Genomic DNA, 13,933 nt, shown 5'->3' with positions numbered 1-13,933 from the left:
ATTTTGTTCTTCTGTTTCTAGTTCTGTCAATCAGAAACTTAAGATCCCTGGTTTAGACCTTTTTTCTTTTCTAACGCCAACATGCAGTGCTACAACTTTCCCTCTCAGCCCAGCTTTAGCTGCTTCCACCATTTTTGATATATTGCATTCTCATTTTCATTCTCTTCTGGTTATTTTAATTTTTTCTTAGGGACTTCCTCTTTATCCCATTTTTCTTGATGTGTGTTTTTTTAATTTTCAAGTGTTTAGAGATTTACTTTTGCCTCTCTGCTATTTATTTTTAATTTTATTCCATTATGGGCAGAAAAGAGTCTCTGTACGTGTTCAGTTTTGTTTTTTTCTTTAATTTGTTGAGGTTTGGGTTCAGAATGTGGTCTCTCTTGGTGAATATTAACGGGTGCTCTGTTATTACTGTGTAACATGTCCTACAAATGTCAATTAGTTGATGTGTTGATCAGTTCTCCTGTATCTTTGATAACTCCATGTTTAATTATTCTATCAGTTGCTGAGGGTAGGATGTTGAAGTCCCCAACTCTATTGTAGATTTCTCTATTTTATTTCTCAGTTCTACTAGTTTTTGCTTCATATATTTTGAAACTTTGTTGCTTTGTGCAATTTAGGATTGTTACTGTTCTTGATGGTTTGATACTTTTATCATTATGCAGTGTCTCTGTTTTCCCCTAGTAATGCTCTTTGCTTTGAAGTATACCTGTCAGACCTTAATACAGCCACTTTGCTTTTTTGTTAACGATTTCACGAAATATATGTGTTGTTTATCCTTTTTACTTCGGTATAGCTATGCTGTTCTTGCAGGCAACATACAATTAGGTTTGTTTGTGTTTCTTATCTTTATCCACTCTGCTAAGCTTTGTATTTTAATAAACTGCTTAATTCATTTACATTGAAAATAATTATTGATTTGTTAGGGCTTAAATCTTCCATTTTATTTGTTCTGTTTCCTCTGTTTTTTATTTCTGTGCTTCTCTTGTCTTCCTTTGTGTTACATGAATATCTTATGATTCCATTTTTATTTGTTTGTAGTGCTTTTCAGTGTCAGTTTGCCTAGTTTCTATGGTGGTTGCCTTTGGTGTATAGTTATGTGCATAGTTTACCAGTCTACTAGTATCAACGCCTCACTACTGTGAGAGAATGGTTAAAAAAAGCCTTACTTCCATTTATGTCTCTTGCCAATTTTTAAGCATCACTGTCAAATATTTTCTCTGTGTACACATTACATCATATTATATACTAGCTTTTGCTTCAAAAATCAAATATAATTAAATTCATGAGAAGAATATTCTATTTTCCACTATTTTTAGGCCACTCTGTTCTTCTTCCCTTTCAAAAGTTACAAGCCTTCTTTCTAAATAAGGTTTTTTCCCTCTGTGAAGTACTTCTGCTAACCCCTCTTCAAGTGCTGTTTGTTGTTTGCCTCGGGGCAAATACTTTTAGTTTTCCTTTGTCAGAGGTTTCTTTATTCCTCCTTATTTCTGAAGGATAGCTTCACCAGTTGTAGTAGGAAATCAAGATGAGTATGGAGATAACCTTTTAGATACGACACCAAAGCATCTCAGGGAAGAAATAATTAAAAAGCTGGACTTCATTAAAATTAAAACCTCCTACTCTGTGAAAGACACTGTAAAGGGAATGAGAAGACAAGCCACAGACTGGGAGGAAATATTTGCAAAAGACATATTTGACACAGAACTGTTAATCAAAATATATAAAGAACTCCTAAAACTCAATTTTAAGGATACAAACAAACTGATTGAAAAATAGGCCAAAGACCTGAACAGAAACCTCACTGAAGAAGGTACAGAATGACAAGTAAGTATACACAAAAGATGCACAATGTCATATTTCATTAAGGAAATGCAGATTTATAAAAACCAAAGACATACTGTTATACACCTCCTAGAATGGTCAAAATTTTAAAAATACTGACAACAGCAAATGCTGAAAAGCATGTGAAGGGACAGGAACTCTCAATCACTGCTGGCAGAAATGGAAAATGGTACAGCTTTGTCTTTGGAAGACAGTGTGGCGGTTTCCTACAATACTAAAAATGCTCTTACCACACAATCCAAAAACCATGCTCCTTGGTATTTACCCAAATAAGTTGATAACTTATGTCCATCCAAAACTTGTACGCAGATATTTATAGCAGTCTGATTCAGTGGATGGATGGATAAACAATTTGTTCTACATGCAGACAATAGAATATTATTTAGTACTAACAAGCAATGAATTATCAAGCCTGAAAAGACATGGAAGAACATTAAGTGCATATTACTAAACTCATAGAAAGCACAATAAAGTGAACCCTAATCTACATTATAGACTGCGTGATAATGATGTGCCAACGTAGGTTCATCTAATGTAACAAAAATACGATTCTCATTTAAATATTGATAGTTGGAGAGGCTCTGCACGTTTGCGGGCAGCTTTATATGGGAATTCTCTGCACTTTTCACTCAATTTTGCTGTGAACCTAAAAGCGCTCTAAAAATTCAAGTACAGATAGATAGATTCATAGACAGAGTTCTTTAATACCTCCTCTATCATTTACTTTTAGTCTATTGAAGGTTGTAAAAAGACCCAAAGATTAGGGAAACATTTTTGAAAAATTTATTGCTGAGATGTGAGTCCCACTGTTGACTCATGCAAGGCAGATGCAATCCAGGGAAAGTAGCTCTGATGGACCACTTTGAGGGCTTGGCCTGTCTACCCTTGGAACTTGGAAGGCAATAAACAATGATGCCTATTTCACAATTCTGAGAGGTAAAGAAGAGAAGTTTGTGGCAATCAGGATACTCTCCTGTTAGAGCAAATGAGAAGTAGCTGCATTAAGAATTCTCTGCCTCACCTCACTTCTCGTATCTACTTTTAAGCCAGGAGGTATCAGACACCACAGGTATTCAGCTGGGATAAAACACACACCAGGTGGGGAAAGATGGAGAAGTCAACGATACCCCTGCTCACAGTGTGGTTAATGAACTGAGTACAGACCCAAGATAGGAATCAGACGACTAATTCACTGCACTGCTTACTTTATTTAACAAGACTGCTTTGTAACTAGGAGTTACCAAGGATATTTGTTACCTGAACATAGCCCAAAACAGCCCTGTAGCTTCCCTTAGATTTCACACTAAGCTCTTGGGGGAAAAGAACCTTTTGAGTAAGTATGCAGGGAGAAAAAAGAAAAGTAACTAAATATAGTGTTCACTCTAACACCCATGTGTCTTTCTTTCTTAATCTTAGAGTTATAACTCTTACATTTAAAATAGTAAAATAATAATGACTAAGTAATAGCAAGCAATTTAGTAAAACAAAAATTTGGTAATCCACTTACTGATGACATTTTAAAGTAATACAATTCTTCTGGAAAGCAAGTTTACAAACATCTCAAGAATAATAAAAGTATCCTAGCATTGGGCACAAGTTTATATTAAAGATGTAATAATAATAACAAGAATAATAATAATAATAATATTTAAAAATCAGAAACAGCATATTAATTATATTATTTTTCCATAGAAACCTCTATTTTTCCTCCAGATGACTTTATTTCATAAAATAATAGCATTTGAGTTTATTGAATATTTTCTTTGAGAAAGAAGGGGAAGAACTAACAATTAACTGAAAACTAATTTTTAAGCACTTTCACCCATGTTATTTCTTACAATTCTTAACAGTTACCCTTGACAGACTTTTTAAAGATCTTGGCATCTGTTTTTATAGATGACATTCTGGGAAAATTGATAATTGACTTTATAAACACAAAGCTAGTAAGTGGCACAAACAGAATCTGATTTCCAAAGTGTTATTCTGAAGTTCATGTGCATCAGTATTCCGAGTATTCCATTACACTTCTAGGAACAAATATCACTCTACTATTAAAAGGGATATAGATAGCTGTTTCTTTTCCTCAGCATGTTTAAAATCTTGAAAGTTAAAACTAAAACTCAGCAATACGTACTTCACGGTTGGGCAAAAGGAGATAGGTGCTCAGTCACAAATTAACTTAGTACAATAAATTATCTGTATCCAAAAAATGGCAATACTAGAGAAAAAGAGTTAATGTGGTTGTGGAAGGAAAGAATGAAGACAGAGAAAGAAAGAAGTGATATGTTTCAAGGAGTGGGAAAATTTAGTTGTGTTTCCAAAAGTCAGTGTTTAGGATGGCCAGCTCTTCCAGTCACGTCACAGAAATCTTAGCAACAGCAAACTTTTCATGACTCATCTGACATAATAACAAACATGAACAGTGAAGTCAGGTTAACCAGCAAACAACCCTGATTTCAGTTATGCCCATTCATCAGAGATTGAAAGAGAAGGTGGATTGGTCAGATCCCCAGTCGCACAGGTTTTGCATTGTATTGTATTGTATTGTATTGTAACATCCCTTTTTAGCATATCTGTCAATATCTGCAGAGTAGACATTTCCTTCTAAGGTTGTTTTTCTAGTAAGCACTGGTTTCAGTTTAATAGGAGAAAAAATGTTGTGTTCTCCAAAATTGTTGAAAATAAATTTAAACAGAAGAAAAAAAAAAAAAACAAAGCCTGATATTGCAAACATCAATAATATGTTCTCAACTGCCTGTTTTTTTTATTTATTCATGGATGAAATGCTAGGAGGAAGTGAAGTCATTTTAGCAGTGTGATTAAAGATTTATATTCATCACTTAAAGACATCATACCAGTTGGCAGCCAGATCAGTAAACCTTGTCCAATTCTTAACAGCAGGTAGACAAGTCTTTGGAAAGGGAGAAAAATTATACTGTCGGATGAATCCAATAAATTGAAGTGTGGAAAGAATTAGGACTCTGTGGGTCTACTCAAAAGCTCATTCAAGTTTTTTTAATCTTCCTAAGACTTCTATGTTCCTAATGTTATGAAAATGTAGTTCCAGTCTATAGAGATATTGTATAAAACTTCAACACTAGGGCAGGGTTTCTTGTTTTGTTTTTTTGTTTATTTGTTTGTTTGGGGGGCCTCCAAACTATTTTAGAAAATTTATGTGAATTATTTCAGGCATGGCATGTTTGCTGGTGTTGGCTATAGCTCATACAATTGACTAGTTTTTACACCTAATTTCCTTGATCACTTTGCAAATCCTTCACTATGAGAAGTAGAAAAGAGACAATTATAAGGGAAAAAAATAACAGAAAGCCCTGGGATGTCATCTGAATGCTGCAACACAGAAACAGACATCGCTTTTCAAAAATTAAAGCTGAAACTATTCATAGATTACTTGATGATTTCTGAAAATTGAGAAACATATCAGTACTTTCTATACAAAACTATACAAAGTAACTGCTTTCAATTATTCCTGCAAAATACGCTTGGAGGCTTGTGGGACTCACACTGATTAGATAGCATTCAAAGAAGCCTTTAAAAAAGAGATTGGGATGTATTCAGGACCTTATTAATTTAACGCTATCAATGTATGATTTTGAGATTTGTGCCAGGAACAAAATGGGTCTAAGGTTATTTATTTACATTGTAAAACTTTCCTTACACAGCGGTATACCACCCCTTATATATGAAATTTTGCTGATAAACGTGGCATTCTCTTCTAAGATAAAAATAGCATCTCTATTACCCTATACTGATATTCAGTCCTCATCTGCTTTATTCTCAGCAGCATTAAACATTTGTCAACTCTCCTTTCTGGAAACACTTTCTTTCATCTCTTAATGTACGCAATCTCATTCTCTAATGGTGTTTATTACTATTGTCTGTTTTTCCCTTTACCTCTCAGGCCAATACTGCTTCGTCCTCTTTTCTGACCCTCTTCCTCTATCTGGATTAAATTCAGTCCAGAACCCTGTTCTGTCCTCTGTCCTATATGCTCCTTAAGAGACATTCACACTCCTCTTTTTAAGGGCCATCTGTGCATGTATCAGTCCTACAGTTATATCTTCAGCCTCCCTTTTGAATGATGCTCCTCCTACGTGCCCAAGTTTTTCACTTTCATTTCTCCTTGGTGTCTCAGTAGCATGCCAAGCTTAACAAGTTCATAATGCTTTATTGATCTGCTGCCATCCTCAAATCTATTTCCCCTCTGCTGATGCTCATGCCATATGTATTTATTTCTGTCTTTAGTATTGCTGTCTGAGTTGAAGCCACTGTTACCTCCTACCATCCTAATGTATTTGCGAAAGCTTACTAATTTGCTTTCTTTTTCTTCTCTTGCCTTTTCATATTTTACAAAAATTTATCAGGGGGATGCATACACTTTTTTAGTGATTTTCCTTTGCTCTGAAGACAAATACAAGTCCTTTAATACAGCAATACAGCTGTTTTTGGGTTGGATTGTGTCCTCTTCCCCTACAAAATATATTAAGTCCTAACCCCTTGTATCTCAAAATGTAAATGTATTTGGAAATAGTTAAGTTGAGATCATGCTGGAGTAGGGCAGGCCCCTAAACCATTATGACTGGTGCCTTCAGGAGTGTTGCCCATGTGAAGAGACAGAATCACCCAGGAAGAACACGCTCCATAGACAGGGGCAGAAACTGGAGATGCATCTACAAACCAAACACCACCAAGTACTGCCAGCCAGCACCAGCAGCTAGGAGAGGGTCATGCATCTGTATTACCCTCTCCTGATACTCAATCCTCATCTACTTAATCCCCTCAGAAGAATTCTATCCTACAAATGCCTTGATTTCAGACGTTCAGTCTCCAAAACTGTGAAGGAATACATTGCTGTTGTGACACTCTGTTACAGCAGCCCCAGGTATCTAATGCAATGGCTTAAGGGTCTTAGTAATTTGCAGCTCCACTCCCCTTTCAAATCTTATCTTGCGTTACTCTTCCTCTTTCTTCTGTTCCAGCTACCGTGACTTTATTTAAGGTCACTTCTCGCCTTGGGGCATTTATCTAGGCTGCCCTTTCCTATCCCACATGCTCTCTTCTCATTCCTGGAGTCATGCGGATGTCCCCTTAAATGTCGCCTCTTCAGAAAGGCCTAGGATTCCCTGTGAACTCCGTTTTGATAAAGTGACTCATTTTGTAACTGAATGTTTATTTTTTTTTCTTCAACTGAATGTCTTTCTCCCTTAACATATTTGTTTGATCAGTAAAGAAACTTTGTCTTGTCACCCTGTAGAACCAGCACGTAGCGTGGTGCCTGGGAAATAGACCTTGCTCAAATGAGAAATAGATGGAAATAAGTTAAGACGTTTAAAAATAGATTTGGAAAAGTGAGTGGGAAGCCAGCTGCAGAAGGCAACGTTATGTTGAATACTTTTGAATGAACAATGATTGTCGCTCCCCAATACCTGCTCTATATTTACAGTCAAGTCTTCCTGAAGTGAGTATAGATGTAGAAAAATTAGTAGTTTACAAAGTGCCCATTGCCTTTGACCTCTGAATAATAACCATCGGAGCTTAGTGTCACTGACCACACCTGTGCCCTCTCCCCAGCTACAACTGTGTGTACCTGATGGCCCTGATCTATGCTCACCTGCCACAACATCACATCCATTGTGTTTTTAAAACTAAGGATCTAACTTGAGAACTGAAATCCTTTAAAGTCAAATTACTTAAGCACAATCTCTGCCACTAATAACTTTTGACCTTAAAATAACCTTAAAACCCCAAGGCCACAGTGTTCACACTGGTAACACAGCGATGGTAAAAGCTGACCTCCCTTCTCCCAGCATGGCTGTGAGTATCCGTCAGTAGTTGAGACGGTAGACTTGTTCCAAGTATTCAGTTTTGCACACATCAAATAGATTTGGTATCAAAGAAATCTTAAGGTTTAAACAGTAAAAAAATGTGGCTAACCAGTAAAAGCTAATATTTGATCTAGTGTGATACAGTCAGTCAGTACACTGTACTGCCATGAATTTTCTGCTCTGCAAAAATTTCTCAGATACTCTCACATATAAATTCAGCCTGTTATTTTTAGTTGACTATTTAGTGATACTTAATGTCACAAAAGCTATCTCCTTTCCACATAAAAGGAAGCTTGCAAGCTCCATAAAACAGCATATAATCTGAGAAATAAAGTATTTACAGATTTGGCCATAGACATGGTCTTTCTCAGAAAGTTCTGGAATGCTACACTCTGCCTGCAACCACTCAACCCTTACTACTCTCTCTGTCACTACTGCCACACTTTGGGGAAACAAACAAACAAACAAAAATCAGTAACATAGATTCTGTAACCCTGCGCATTTCAAACCTGGTGTGACTTACAATTAATTCAGCTCAGTTTAAGGAAAACTGATGATGCTATTAAGTGATAAGCCATCGGCTATTTCGCACAAATCTATCTCAAAAGGTTATTTCAATGATTTTTCTGAGGACCAAATGAAATCACGTATGTAAAGTACAATCCTTCTTCACAGAGAGCACCGAATACGTGGTAGACCATTTATTCTTCTCAGACTCGCAGCACATACTCCTGAGCTAAACAGCTGTTTGTTTGATGCAGAGAAAGTTCTTAGGAGAGAGATGGCATTTCTTTCTAGAATACCAATTTCTCCTGATGATGGGCAATATAAAATATTAACTATGTATTAAAATAGATACATTATGGGCAATAGTAAAAAAACATTATATTTTAAGCAGAATGAATTATAGATCTTTAGTGATAGCTGGGTAGTCCACAGAGAAAAGACATCTTGAAATCAAAGACCTCAATTCATTCTATAATAGGCATATAACTATGGCAAGATTTCTTATATATATATATATATATAACACACACACACACTCACACACATATATATGTGCGTGATCGATACTAATAGCAGTCTTAAAAGAATGTAGTGACTTAGGGTATTAAAAAAGCCTAGAATTACACGTGTCACAGAGTAGGCGCTTAAGAACAGTAGACATTATTCCTCTTAAACTTCCTCTCGGAATGAGATTCTATTTATTTATAAGATTAAAAAAATAATAAAATACAATTGTAAGTTTTTCTAATTGCTTACTCCTGGGATATATTTCCTTCACCTTTGAATAGCTTTTAAAATAAAAACTTCCTGTCTCTCCATTTGTTTTAATTAATACACAGGGAGTCAGACAGGAGGTTATGCTATAGGGCCCCTTTTCCTGTGTGGTGTGGAGAAACAAAAAGGCAGAGGTTTTAAGAATTGTTTAATAATAAAGGTAAAATATGAATACTCTGCTTCCTAAAGCTGATTTAATTTTTCTTTTCATGTGCCTGAAACTAGGCCAAGATTTAAATTGAACTCCTGAATTTGATTTTGTTTGAAGGATTTGATATTTGCCATCATAGCTTCATTTATTAAAGGTTCAGGGCCTATTCATCAAATTAATGCTTCTGGCACCATATGTGTTTGAAGATTTGAAGAGGAATTCATTTGGAAATACCTCCAATCTCTCCGAGTATTCCTGTCCTAAGCATCACCAGGAAGAGCTGCGTGGCCATCCTATGAAGAGTATAAATCCAAGTGAACAGATCCCCTTGGAATCCATATATTCTTTCCATTTCAGCCAGCTGGCTATGTAGGAAGAACATCAGCCTTGAGACAAAAGACTCCGGATGGATGGTCATGTGTTTTTGACCTCTCACTCCCAGAAGTTAAATAACCCGTGAAATAAGTAAAAAGGTCTACTCTTTCCTAAGGGATTGTCACTGTTAAACAACACAATGTATTTCACAGGTTCCAAAATGCAATAAAAGAGAAAGCCATTCAGTACACAAATATTTGTTGCAATCTCCCATGGGGAGACCCTGGGGGAGATGCATGAGGCAGACACAGTTTGCGGCTTCATCCAATTTGTGGTCTAGTTAGTAGGTAACAATCGATGAAAACTTGGGCTACGTGTTAGAAAATGACGTATCCAGAAGAGTGTAGTGACCAGACAAGTTATGATATTGTAATGCCACATTTAACATGTAAAACTTGATTGTTTTTACAAGCTGATTTTATATTTTTACAAGTTGCTTTTAATTATGTAAAACAAAACACACCAAATAAGCATTGAAAAAGTAGGGAACATAATAAAGCCAAAATACTAATACCTAATGTCTTTAGAAGAGTATATAGAATTTTTTTTCCTGTCTTCTTCACGTTTCTTTCTTAACAGTGTAATAATAACCCTCTCCTCCTTGCCAACACTTCCTTAGGCTTACCTCTTAGGAGACGCACAGATAAAGAACCCACTGAGTACAGAGGAGGTACGCAGAGTTTCTAGTTTGAAAGAACCAAGGCAGGTTTAATGGAATTTTGGGGAGTTTGAACGGAGGGTGGGATTTGCAGATAAACAGATGTTGGCGGTTTGAGCATCTCTCTACAGAGACTGACAGTGCAGCTTTTTATGACGCCCCAAATCACAGTTCTGTAAAAACTTGCCAAGGAAACCTGCCCAAGGACTCAGATTCCAAACTTGGAAAAGAAGGAATTCTTTCCTACATGTCTTTGTTTTTTTCTCTTTAATCATGTATTATTGTAAGACTTCAGGAATGATCCCTTAACTTGTCTCTGCTGTTTCATTCTTACCTCTAATCTGATATAGAGCAACAATATACAACTTGAGGGGAGAGGCAAAATTTAATTTTTTTCAAGAATAGACATTGAATACATTTTCCAGAACACTGTAGGTTCTCTTTAGAAAATAAATGTACTTACCGATTTTTAATGATATATATTCATTATAGAACATTGGGAAACTACAGGAGTTTTAAGAAATTACCCATTATTATATTAATTATAGTTTGAAATACATTTTCTTCTTCACCCCAACTCTATTTGTTACATAATATTGTTCAGTTTATTTTATAGATGAGAAAACTGAGCCACAGAATGATTAAGCTAAGGCTCCTCTAGGGTGATGCTGGAGCTGAAACTCGCTGAGTAGTAAAGTAGAAATATGCAACATATGGTCACATCCTCCACAGAGCATTTGACAGCCCAGTAAGTGTGTAGTAAGGGTTTGGTAAACAGACACCAATCCTTCTTCATGGCACTATGATTGTGACTCCACAGAGTAGAAAAGAGCTTTCAGTCAACCAGGATTGGATTCAATCAGTTTTCTGAGTTTTCAAGATTCCCACTTTAAGACCAAGTTTCAGCTCTGTCACCCTAACATGGCATAATGACACCAATGTAAAGCAGAGGTGTGAGGGGTCCATAGCACATCTGTAAATCCACAGCAGCAGCATCCACACATCAAACTCAGTCCATGGCAGACTTCAATCCTGGCATGCCGACCAGTCAAGGAGGATTTTATTCCTTTTCTCATTGACTTGTTGATGCTGAATCTCCAGGGAGCTACTCTATCAAATCTACCCAAAATAGCTCATATTTTATTAGCAAGTAAAGTATGACATTGTCATGCAAGAATCCACCTGAACTTATGTGAGTGCATGTCGAATTCTCTTGCAGGCAGATCAATAATTAATATTTGAATAATATTTTGTAGTTTACAAAGAATCAGTTAAGACTGGCAATTGATAACAGCTAATAAGCCACTACTCACAGAGGAAGCTTCAGACCTTGGATTACTGCACTCAGCATCGTTTAATGACTCTGGGCAAAGTCTGAAGGCATTATATCAACATTCATGAAATTATTCTACAGAAAAATATGCTTTTAATTCCTGGAGTTAGGTTGAGTGAAAGTGACTAAAAGTGATAATTATTACCAATTCTTTACCAGATGGAATATTGCCAAACTGCTTTTTTGAGCATTAAGAAGCCAGGGACATAATAAGAATAAAATGAGTTCAGATACAGGTAGAATGCACACATGATCTGTGGTACAGATAGGATGAATAGCTGTCTGTCGTCTGTCTGTCTGTCTATCATCTTTGTATCAACTATCTGTCCATATTCATTTTCCATTCACAAAACATCAGCGAGGGTGAGACTTTCACTTTGCAATATTATGTTGCAAATTAACTCCTTGCTTCTTTTTTAATGGATACCTTTTCTCTTCCCAACCATTTGTCTGAAATAGTGGTTTGCAAACTTTAATGTGTCTCATGATCCTCTGGGGAGCTTGCTAAAGCACAGATTGCTGAGGTCAACATAACTTGCAGATTCTGTAGGTCTCGGGTGGGGCCTGAGAATTTGCATTTCTAACTAATTTCCAAATAACCCCACTGCCACTCCTGGGAACACACTCTGAGAACTAGCAAAGGCCCCACTGAGGCTCAAAACCACTCTTCCCACAAAGAACACTCCGATCACTGCTGGCCCTCTTAGAAATCCTCCTCCTGGGATTTCTTCTTTTGCAGATTACCAATTAAATTAATCACACTACAGGATTGACAGAGTACAAGAAATTGTGCAAAATAGGGAATATTAGTTTGGACTTACTGTATTAGTAGCTGTGTCCCCATGGGCAAGTTTCCTTCTTTCTCATTAAGGTTTTTCCTGAGGTTTTTATCTTGTCCTTTTGTTTGAAATATGTTCCTCTTTTTCTTCATTTTGCTTGATTTTCTGTTAGTTTCTATGCATTAGATGAAACAGCCACCTCCCCGAGTCTTGAAGGCACAGCCTCCTGTAAAAGATAAAGCTTATTGTTCAGTCCTGTCCTAGCTTTTGGTTGGCTTTTGTTTGTCTCTCAAACTTTAGTGATTGTCCAAGTAAACTATTTTATTTTGAATACCTCCAGTACTTGAGGGTGTGCCAAAGTCTGCCAGTGCCCCAGAATGGACAGTCTCAGTCAGCACCTATGTTCAGGCAGATTGGAAACATGTAAAAGCTCTCTTCTGGGAGTTCCTAGTGCTCTGGAGCACAGCAGAGGGAGCAAAGGTGGCACCTGATGGCGGGAGAGAGACAGGGAAGGGAAGTGGGAAGATGACACCCACTGGAGGAAAAAAAAAAAGATGCCACACACCCAGCTTTAGCAACACAGAGAGATTGTGGGAAGATGGCACTGACCAGCATCCATCCCAGGAGAGATTTCTAGAAGACCCCTTCCCCCTCAGGCTGATGCTCCCATTTATTACCACATTTTATTCTCCAAGCTGCACTTGTCACTGTCACAACATATGATGCCTCTTGCTAGTCTATCTTGTGTCTCTCTGCCTTGAATGGAAGCTTAATGAAAACAAGGATCTTATCTGTATTGTTTAATTTTCATCTTCCCCAGCTAGCATACAGTGCCTTGGAACATAGTTAACAGACAAGTAAATATTTGTTGAATAAATGAAAAGAATGTATTTTTCTCCCTATATGACTACTTCAGCTAAGGGTGGGAAGGCATTATCTTAGTGATGCCTCAATTCAGGTTTATTGTTCCACTTGACCCCAAATGGCCAAGGAGGCCGCCTACAGAGCTTCTCCGAGCCAACAAAGCAAAGCACTGTCCTTAATGATATGCTGTATCTTCCTTGCTCTCTTCCCACGAGCACCAAAATTCTAACTACCGTTGACCCTTGAACAACATAAATTTGAGCTGCAAGGGTCCACTTTTATGTGGATTTTTTTCACTAGTACATACTACAGCAGGACACAGTCCATGGCTGTTTGAATCCACTAACGCGGAACTGCAGATGTGGAGGGCCAACTGCATTCCTGTTATTACATGTAAACTTGTTTCTACACAATCAAATATCTCATAGAGTGAATCTGACTAAAAACACAGGTGCTGACATGAGACTCTCACTGAAGTCTTTAAGGAAGATTCTGAATTTGGTATCATTGTTTAACTATCAGTCTTCCACTAACAGGGGAATAAAGAAAAGTGTTTGGCATCAGGAGACCTGGCATTAAATCTCATTATTCTCTTTACTACCTTGGATGGGCAGTAGAATGCAGGGTTAAGACTGATGCATCCCACCTCTGTCACTTACTACCTGCGTGGTCTCAGCTGATCCATTTAAATTGTATATGGCTTGCTTTCTCTACCTTTAAAGTAGTACTAAAAATACGTATATCATTAAACGCTCTAAACTGGATGGGGTGATGCATGTAAACTTTTAACACAATCTATACTTG

General features: G+C 36.9%; 1 long non-coding RNA gene across 4 annotated transcripts in view; it reads right to left on the bottom strand.

The window, feature by feature from the left end:
• LOC140685782 (uncharacterized) overlaps window positions 1–13,933 on the bottom strand; it is a 281,092-nt gene that overhangs the window by 256,459 nt on the left and 10,700 nt on the right. For all 4 annotated transcript variants that reach the window (XR_012059211.1, XR_012059213.1, XR_012059214.1 and 1 more), the window contains exon 2: window positions 12,308–12,491. This is a non-coding gene — a long non-coding RNA (uncharacterized lncRNA). The remainder of the gene's footprint in view (window positions 1–12,307; window positions 12,492–13,933) is intronic.

Source organism: Vicugna pacos, chromosome 15 (genome assembly GCF_048564905.1).
Source record: "Vicugna pacos chromosome 15, VicPac4, whole genome shotgun sequence".
In the NCBI taxonomy this organism is placed as follows: Eukaryota; Metazoa; Chordata; class Mammalia; order Artiodactyla; family Camelidae; genus Vicugna; species Vicugna pacos.
Note: the sequence above shows the minus strand (reverse complement) of the source record. Positions and strands in the feature narration are given on the sequence as shown.